General features: G+C 36.8%; 1 long non-coding RNA gene across 1 annotated transcript; it reads left to right on the top strand.

Annotated features, from left to right (window-relative positions):
• Positions 1–327: 327 nt before the first annotated feature.
• LOC139844156 (uncharacterized) lies at positions 328–3,318 on the top strand. The gene is made up of 3 exons (XR_011757844.1): positions 328–675; positions 924–2,538; positions 2,922–3,318. It is a non-coding gene; the product is annotated as an uncharacterized lncRNA (long non-coding RNA).
• The last annotated feature ends 6,509 nt before the right edge of the window (positions 3,319–9,827 follow it).

Raw genomic sequence — 9,827 nt, 5'->3', positions numbered from 1 at the left:
CTATTAAATTTATTATTGTTAACCTAAAAATGGCAATTAACATAACGAATTATGGGTATTGGCAGTTCACCGAACGAATTATGGGTATAGAACGAATTTTGGGAAATAACTTATCTGAAGTTGTAAGTGAATTATGGATGACTGCAGATGGTGAATCATGAATGTGTATGGAATAAAAAATGAAATTATTAGTATGAGTGCTGACAAAAGAAATTAGTATCAATTATGAATCATTATTAGTATTAGTATGATTGTATATGAAATCATTTGAATGAGTACTATGTTCTCTTTTTATTGCAGGCAAAAAAAAAGTCATGGTAGGGTTGTTTTTTATCTCACATGAATTGGGTCAACAAAGAGGTCAAGTTAGCTTCAAATTATTTCATAGTAGTCTGATCAACCAAAAGCGTTTTTTTATCATTTAGCGAAAATGTTACCGGTATTGAGTTAAGGAAGAATTTTTTAATAGTTCGTATTTATTACGTACTTTTCATGGTAAATTTTCTGCTCATATATTTATCTCTTCTTTCCATTCCGACTTTCACTGTTATAGAAATTAAGAATTCATTTGGTAATAGAGGTTGAGGACTCTCAACGTGATATAAAGTGCAATGTTGATGAAATGTTTCAAAGTTAAAGAGAGTGCGTTCATGAAGCTCTGCTACCAGACACCTGGTAAGAGTTCCACTTAATATTTATACCTAAACATGTGTTGGCATTTTGTACACTGATATATAGGTGAATTGATTTTTCCTTCTTGTCAACTGTAAATGAGTCAAACTATTAGCTTTTTGCTGCAGCTGGTATGATACTCATGTATCTAACTCAAATTAGTTGACCTATTAATACTAATATAATCAGAAACACTGTATGTTTCCCGAACATCAAAATATGACTAGTATATCTTTTTTCAATTGGTGCAGATACCAAGGTTTGCCTTTGAGAAGTTCCCTGGGTCCCAACCAGTGCTAACAACCCAGATGAAATCTGATGGAGAAACCATGGCTGTAAGGTCGAACATTTCAAGAATCGTTTCAAAAAGCAGTGACATCCCTTGAATGTGGCTCGGGATGGGGTTGTGCAGCAATCAAGGAGTTGGACTGGTAGCGGGCCCAGTTAAAATACAGTCTTCGGGTCCCTAATCCTAACAGCATACATGCTGTATATGCTTTAATGAGAAAAGGCATGTCGGTGGATGAAATTTATCAGTTGAGTTTAATAGACAAATGGTTTCTTACTCAACTTAAGGAATTGTCAGATGTTGAGCAATATGTTTCAACCAAAATTTAACCTGATGTTACTAAAAGTGAGTTTTATGAAGTTAAGAAGAGGGTATTTAGTGTTATACAAATAGCTTGTGCTACAAATTCAACATAAAAAGAAGTACGGTTAGCGTGGTTGGCTTTAGGAGTTGCGCCAACTTACAAATGTGTTGATACATGTGCTACAGAGTTTAAGCCTGACACTCCTTACATTTATTCGTCTTACAATTTTGATGTGAATCGCCCCTACTAAAACGAGGTGGTATACAAGGTGATGTTAGCATACTATATTACAGTAATACTTATTGTTATTGCTTTGATAATTGATAATTGTTTATGCTTTATGCAGTATTCCTTTCTTTTTTAGAGATGATGGTAGCGATTGTATTTTAGATTTATATAGTGTTTCTTTCCTTTTTACAAGTGCTTTACCGAATTACGGTTATTTAGGTCAAACTTATATTTAAGTGAGTGTAATATGGGTATAAATGTTCAATGTAGTACTGTTAATATTATTTAAATTACTTTATCGGCTTTAGTAATGGTTTTCCAAAGTCACTTTTTGTGCAAATTGTTGTATTTCTTTTGCCTGTAAATGAAAGCTAAAGGTGCCACCAAAGGAGTCAACTGCTTATGAGACCCTCAGCAAAGTAAGGGAGCAGACCAAGGGAGACCGTTAAAGGTTTGGAATCTATAGTTGGAAATCAAAACAAGCTGATGTTGATGGATTTGAGATATTATAAATTAAGTATATGATTTATAAACATTTCGAGGACTTGCAAATTGTTATTTATACTCTGTAGCTATTGTGATTGTTTATCTTTATTGTTATATTTGGTTTTGTTGGAAACAGATGCATTGGAAGAGGAAAATGAGAATAATGGCTAAGATCATATTGGTTTGACGGTTCAAGGTAATACTTTCTCATTTGCAACAACCATATTGGTTTGAAGGGAAAAAAATAAATTTAGTAGACCTTGGCTAATATATGAAGGCATCAGACTGGAGTGTGGGACCAAAAGAATGCATATTATCGCTTGGTTGGTGGTCAGCTGTCGTCGAGATGATTCAAGAATACGATGTTTACATAGGACCTGGAAGTGATGTTGTATATCGTGTACTTCATATTAATACTCATGCATACCGTTTATCATTTAACAAAATTTGAAATTAATCCATGTAGGAAATTTTGTCGAATGTGCCAATGCGGACAGAGAAATTGCGTACAAAATGCCTTATTTAACGCAAGTTGAAAAACTTCCAAGTCATCCACAAGGTATATTCTTTTACTAGATCCTTTTTTGAATAACAGATGTCATAAAATGGGTGGGTTTGCTGCTGGGTCAATATGGGTGAATATGTAGAAGGGATTGGATTGACCTGAAACGATTTTGAACTTTTTTTTTTTTTTTTTAATTTTCCATACAGAATTGAATACACAAAAGTCTCTCAAGCAATCATATTCCGTTAATCAAAAACATTGTTTTGGCCTTTCAGGTCTACCTAACCTGTTACAACTATTGCCCTTTCCCACTCTAATGTCTGCTATTGTATTTGATAACTTCGGTTTGCGATTAATACTTTACAATACGCTATATTTTACAATTGGAACAACATGGGTCTGACTATTGTATGGTAATATATTTTGCAAACCTACAGCCTAGCTGAAGCTATGACTAAGGGTGAGGTTCTCAAAGGAATTATATTCTTCTCATACTACGGTAGAATTTCTACACTCTGAATTGTAGCTAAAGTTTATATGATGTATTCAGTATCTAAGTACATATTATATGTATTTGTACTTATATTGTGATGTCTTTCGTACATAAGTAAGTGAAGAAAACCTTGCTCTCAATTAAGTCCAAGAAGCCTTATTAGTTCATGACATACTAGATGGCATATCTTAATCTAAGGCCCTGAGCGACACTTTTCATAATTTTTATGTTATTTGAACACATTCGGGGTTTGGTTTTTGAATCATCCTTCTTGAAATTTTATTGTATTCGATTTGACCATGAGCACAGTTGTAATAACTTCTACGATATTTATATACATTGGGTGTGTTATGTTTATATGTCTGTAAATTAATACACCAACATCCTCAGTTGAAAAACTCAAAGAATTCAATTATCATCTTATAATTAGTCAAGTTTTTGTCACGTCTATGAGCAACTAATGGTGACTTATATTTGTCATACCAATGGTGAAGTATGAGACTGAATTGGTTGGATTTGGGTATGGCATACAAAAAAAAAAGCCCTGATTAACGGTTTAATGAATCATGCTACATTTTGTTGATTATTTTCTCTTTTGGTGCCTTCCTTAGTCTAAGCCTGAAATTGAAGATTTTTCCTTGCAAAATAAACATGTTTACTTTTCTTTTTAATAATTAGAAATGATTTCAGAAATAAATCTTGGTAGATGTAATTATGGTTTTCGTTGGTTAAAGAATCCCTTAAATGTAGAGTTGTATATGTAGAGTTGTCTACAATTTTGTTCAACAAGAAAGGTTGTTTAATAATAATAATAAAGATGGTTGTTGCGGGTCTACAATTTTGTTCAACTATTTAATTTGCTTTGTTTTGTATCTTATACGCAATTTTTGTCAATTACATTGATGTGCTCATATATAATATATTATATTTATAATTTTTATTGCCGAAACCCGCGAATTCGCGGGTCTTAAGCTAGTTAGATTATTGATATATAATGATTTAATTAATAACATGTTCAATGGGCCGTTAGAATCAAAACATATATGTGCTGGCCCTACGTTTATGAAAATATAAGATTAACCACCAACAATAAAACCAACGAAGCATTGCTTCAGTGGTACCCAACCCATATGATCATAGGCCTCACGTTTGCAAAGATGGAAAAGGAAAACCATGCAGGCTCGAATCCGAGTTCTGGCAAGCTGTAGGGGTTTATGGTGATGGTGTTTCGCTAGGCTCCAGGGGCTACGGGGACCGCTGGATGGGTTGACAAATGTCAACACAGGGCTTGCATATCCCTGCCGAAACATATGTTTTGGAAAAGGAACCACCAACAATAAAAGTTAGGCCGTCATTCTTTTTAGATGTTTTTTTTTATTTTTTTATTTTTTTAAGGCAGTAGATATTTTATTATAATTAACGCGAAATATTCAATTGAAACCAACTTTTAAGTTGAGATCCAAGAGACCATTCAGAGTGTGACACGTGACACGATAATCACATGTGATTGAAAAAAAAATTAAAATTTATTTTTTCAAATTTGTTTTTTCGAAATTTTTTTTTTCAAAATTTTTTTATTCAATCAAATGTGATTGGATTTGACATGCAGTAAATCACGTGTGATTCTGCATGTCAATCACATGTGATTGTAAAACCCAATCACATGTGATTCTGCATGCCAAATTCAATCACATGTGATTGAAATTTTTTTTTTTTAAGTAAAATGATGCATTTTAGTAAATTTGTGCTAAAACCTTTAAACACCAAGTTTTTGATCAAAACTTGATCAAATCAACGAATTAAAGTCTGAAATTTTGAAGATATGATCACGAAACGCTAACAAACTTGATCAAATCATCGAATTAAAGTTTGTTTCCGGTTAATTTTTTTTTTTAAATTGAATTTTTTATGCAGAATCCAATGTGATTGTGTTTTACAATCACATGTGATTGGGTTTTACAAGCACATGTGATTGGTTTTGAAATGCTAAATAAAAAAAAATTCAAAAAAAAAAAATTATTTAATTTTTTTTCAATGATATGTGATTGTCGCGCCACATGTTGCGCTCTGATTGGTCCGTTGAATTTCAAGCAAATTATTAAATTCAAGAGATTACAACTCTATAATTAACGCAAAGGTACATTTACAATAAGGATTAACCCAAACTCAAGAAACGATTATAATGATACCGCAATCCGCATGCGCACCCCATACCTATGCGGTCACCCTCTAGGGTGCGTATGCGTGTGCTCATGTGCGTTATGCGGTATGCGGATTCGTATCTAATGACTTTGTTCCCGGAACAGCGATTACTTAGCTATCAAGTGAATATCTTTTCCATAATTACATCCGTGATTCGGGGGAGTTTGTTATGGAAAGGATTGCCATTATCTCGGATGGTTCTAAAATTAGGGTTTGCCTATATATACAAACCCTAACTATCATTCTAAACATCATCACGTTACGTAACTATCATCTGCTACACGTCTTACGTAACAACATCATCTAGCATCTTCTCAAGGTTAACAGGTTAGTTTTTTGATTAACTAGCACCTACGACCTTATTTGGGGCCTTTTAATCGACGATCGTTATTAAAAGGTGGATTTAATCACTTGGCCACCCCGCCGACATCATCATGTCGGCCAGGGTTATTCACGGTAGCCGGACCGGAGAGCCTCGTTCTAAGATCCTTAAACCCCACCCTTCTAACGTGTTGAGCAGGCATATTAAACCCCGTGGTAAAATATGCATGATCAAGTGGTGATTTCATTGAGAGCCGAATTAGTTCAAGACTGTTTAATTACTTTCTCTTTTAAAAGGTTTTGAATTATAAGGCTTATTGTTCACGAAATTTTTTAAATTTTTTCTTTTAACAGTATCATGACTTCCGGGGACTCGTCGGAACGTACTCAAATAGATAATCAGAACACACCATCTGGAAGTCAGCATACGCAGGCTATGACTACGGGGGTGGGATACGCGCCATATCTTCTACCTGTATCCGGCGAGCCTTTTCAGAGGTATAAGCCGATATATCCAGATGAGATTACACCGCCAAGGGCAAACTCGCCAGTTACCACCACGCGGTTGGATTTTTCCGCAGTGGATCCAAGGGTCATCTTGGTAGGCACTAGCGGTGAAACAGTAGGTCCACACGTAGTATGCTGCGGCCAGGTACCTATTTATAGTACCACGGTTTCAATCCCTCTGCAGACGCAGAGTGTTCAGCAGAATTCATCGTTTACACCATTGCAACCTTGGCAACCACCGCGTCCAATTTCGCAGTTTTTAACTCCTGCGGATGCGCAGGCATTACTTAATAGTTGGGGGTTCGGTGTCATTCCGGATACCAATTCTCATTGGACGCCGATAACCGCAGAACAGCAAAGCACTGCGCATACGGTTGGGCTTATAGCGGCATATCCTCAGGTCTCGCAGGCATCTACGCCACAGGTTTCGGCACCTTTTCAGATACCCGTATACTCTGCGTCGGTAAGCCTGCCTTCTTTTCCAAATCAGCCTTGGTTGTATCCGCAGACGCCAGGGCAGCCCTGGTAAAATATTCAGGGGCAGGCAAACCTCGCAAGCCAATTTATGCAGGCGGCACCTCCTGACATGGTCCACCTATTTTCACAACCTGATTTTGTTCAGGATATGATGAGGCGTTTCTTCGCAGGGCTCAAAGGTGACCCTTTTAAACCACCTTTTGAGCTACCAACTACTTTCGATAAGTTTCCTCCGCATATAACTGCATATCCGTTTCCAACTGCGCCAAAGATACCTCATACGTTGGGTACTTACAATGGCTTAACTGATCTAGATGACTTCTTACAGCGTTTTGAAGGCGCAATGCGCACTCAAGGTTGGGTGGATCCGGTTGCGTGTCAGATATTTCCAATGACACTGCAGGGTATTGCTCGTGAATGGTTTAATAAGCTGCCGGCGGGTAGTATAGCCGGGTTTATGGACCTGCAGACGAAATTCTTGCTGCAATATCAGAATCAGAGGCCACGCAAACGCACTCATATCGAATGTCATGATATTGTGCAGAAATCCAAGGAATCTTTGGGTGAATTTCTCACAAGATATACTAATGAGTGTCTGCGCATACCAGATCTCAAGCCAGAGCAACAGATTTTCGGACTCATACATGGTATAAACTCAGAACGTCATCCAACACTGGTAAGGCATCTGCGCCATACGGTCCCAACAACTTATGCGAAAGCGCGTAATGAATGCCATGACTATATGCGGAGTGGTGAAGATAATGATATTCCAACAGCTAGTTCACGCAACGAGAGGAAAAACGATGATGATCGTTCGCGTGATCAAAATCGTGGCAACAACTCTCGCGGAAGGTATCCTAGCGGTGGTCCTATCAGGAATGATAAAGGGAAATCAAGTGGCAATTATCGAAACAATAATCAGCGCGGCATCAATAATCAGAACTATGCGTTGCTTAAAAGTTTGTCTAAAACGCCAAAAGAAATTTTGGCAACCGAACCAGTGTGCGCAACCTTTGCGGTTCCAACTCCGCTTACAGAATTCGGTAAGCGGGATAAAACAAAGTATTGTGAATTCCATGACGATTACGGGCATGACACTAATCGATGCAAAAACTTGATGGAACGAGTGCTCGAGGTACTACGCGCAGGTAAATTGGATCACCTAAAACCACCTAAGAAGGACAAGGGAAAATCTGCAGAAGAAGGGTCGATGGCAAAAACTTTCGCATGGAAAAAAGTTGATAAAACAAAAAATGCCGACTTAACCATTAATATGGTCGACGCAGAGAAAGTTAGCCAGCGGAGAAAGTACAATGATCACCATGACTGGGAACTTCTCCCAATCACGTTTCCTCCTGTAATGTCAATTGACACAGTTAACGAGCCCATTATCATCAAGTGTCGCATCCCTACTTGCGGAGTACAAGTTAAACACATGCATATTGACACCGGGAGTGGCGTGAACATTATGTACGAGCATTGCTATTGTTTCCTCCCTGCAGAAGTTAAAACGCAGCTACACCAGTCTGATATTACGTTATCTGGGTTCTCCGGGGAAAGCTCATGGCCGCTAGGCCGGATAGAGCTAATAATAGAACTCGCGGATGACAAGAATCCGCAATTGGTTAGACACGAGTTAGTTGACTTTTACGTGGTTCGTTCAACTTCGCGGTACAAAGCGTTGCTCGGGAGAAATTTCATACGATGTTTTAACATTATACCGTCGGTGGTGCATGGTTTAATAAAGTTTCCTACGAAGGGAGGGGTTGCCACAATTGCTTCACATCAAACAACCGAGTTGTGTGGTTCAGTTGTGCCTGTAAATGAGACGACCCGACCCAATCCATAGGGACGAATACAATAACATATGATTACATCGCGAGGTACTTGACCTCTAAATGATACATTTTACAAACATTGCATTCATTTTTAAAAGACAATCTTTCATTACATCGAAAGTTGACATGCATGCATACCATTTCATAATATCCAAACTATAAATGACCTAATCTGTCATTTACTTAATAATAATCTTTAATGAACTTCAACGACTCGAATGCAACGTCTTTTGAAATATGTCATGAATGACTCCAAGTAATATCTTTAAAATGAGCTAATGCACAGCGGAAGATCTCTTTCAAACCTGAGAATAAACATGCTTTCAAGTGTCAACCAAAAGGTTGGTGAGTTCATCAGTTTATAGTAATCATTTCATTTTCATCATTTTAATAGACCACAAGATTTCATATTTCCAATTCTCATAAATAAACGTCCCATGCATAGAGACAAAAATATCATTCATATGGATTGAACACCTGGTAACCGACATTAACAATATGCATATAGAATATCCCCATCATTCCGGGATCCTCCTTCGGACATGATATAAATTTCGAAGTACTAAAGCATCCGGTACTTTGGATGGGGCTTGTTGGGCCCGATAGATCTATCTTTAGGATTCGCGTCAATTAGGGTGTCTGTTCCCTAATTCTTAGATTACCAGACTAAATAAAAAGGGGCATATTCGATTTCGATAATTCAACCATAGAATGTAGTTTCACGTACTTGTGTCTATTTTGTAAATCATTTATAAAAATTGCGCATGTATTCTCAGCCCAAAAATATAAAGGGTAAAAAGGCAAATGAAACTCACCATACTGTATTTTGTAGTAAAAATACATATAACATCATTGAACAAGTGTAGGGTTGGCCTCGGATTCACGAACCTATATTAATTATATATATTTATATGACGGTCAATATTTATCTAACAATTTAGGCCAAGTCATAGTGTACCACAATCCTAATGCTCGAGTCTGACTCAACAGTATAGTAACATGTTATATTACCCATGCTCACTTAGGTCAAAAGTCAAAGGTTAAAGTAAAAACGAGGTCGCATGCAATAATACAATAACTTATACAAAAAAAAGATTTTTCGGTCAAACATGACTAAACGACCACTTCAGCGATTTTTAGAAAAATTATCGGAACTCCGATTGATAAACGGTCCAATGATAAAAGTTACACATTACCAAAAAGATTAAGCATAAATTTTACAGAAGTAAACTAAAACTAGACAACTCGTAGTTGCCAACGCGGTTTCGGCGTTTCAAAGTTAATTTTTCAGCTTTAATAAAATTTACAAAAGTGACCGAGTAGCCTACTTTGGAGATTTTTAGAAAATTCCTCGAAACTCGAATTGACAAACGGTCAAAGCCTTCAAATTCTCGTTACCACAAAGATATAACATGATTTTTGGTAAAAGTAAACATACATCAGGCCGACCATGACAACTGATACAAAACTGACATTTTTAATAAAAAGTTTCAGCTCTTTTTAGA

Source organism: Rutidosis leptorrhynchoides, chromosome 4, assembly GCF_046630445.1.
Source record: "Rutidosis leptorrhynchoides isolate AG116_Rl617_1_P2 chromosome 4, CSIRO_AGI_Rlap_v1, whole genome shotgun sequence".
In the NCBI taxonomy this organism is placed as follows: domain Eukaryota; kingdom Viridiplantae; phylum Streptophyta; class Magnoliopsida; order Asterales; family Asteraceae; genus Rutidosis; species Rutidosis leptorrhynchoides.
This window is presented reverse-complemented; position numbering and strand designations above follow the sequence as displayed.